This window comes from Cystoisospora suis, assembly GCF_002600585.1.
Source record: "Cystoisospora suis strain Wien I chromosome Unknown contig_9868, whole genome shotgun sequence".
Taxonomy (NCBI): Eukaryota; Apicomplexa; class Conoidasida; order Eucoccidiorida; family Sarcocystidae; genus Cystoisospora; species Cystoisospora suis.
Window position 1 is genome coordinate 5454 of NW_027162642.1, and position 310 is coordinate 5763.

Here is a 310-nt window from a genome sequence, read left to right on the forward strand (position 1 = left end):
TTAAAGATAGATAGAATTTTCTTCATATAGGTCTTCTACTATAAGTGAAGAAGCCTCAAGGTGATCAAGAATTTTGAGTGAAGAAGAAGTAAGAAGTCCAGCGAGCATTTTTTTGCCATGATCGTCTTGAGACAGATGTGTCTCGAGAGGAGGAACTTCTCTAGATTCTTTTTGTTTCATGGTACTATCTTAATCGAGACCTCCTTCTCATCTGTCTCGGGGTGCAACTCCGTGGAGAACTGCAAGAGATAAGATGAGCTCCTTTGTAGTGTACCGGCTACTCGACCGGAAGAAGAAGAGGAAGAAAAAG

General features: G+C 41.3%; 1 protein-coding gene across 1 annotated transcript in view; it reads left to right on the forward strand.

Moving 5' to 3' along the window:
- Nucleotides 1-310, forward strand: part of CSUI_011138 (uncharacterized protein) — a 7188-nt gene that overhangs the window by 4384 nt on the left and 2494 nt on the right. The window lies entirely within an intron of this gene.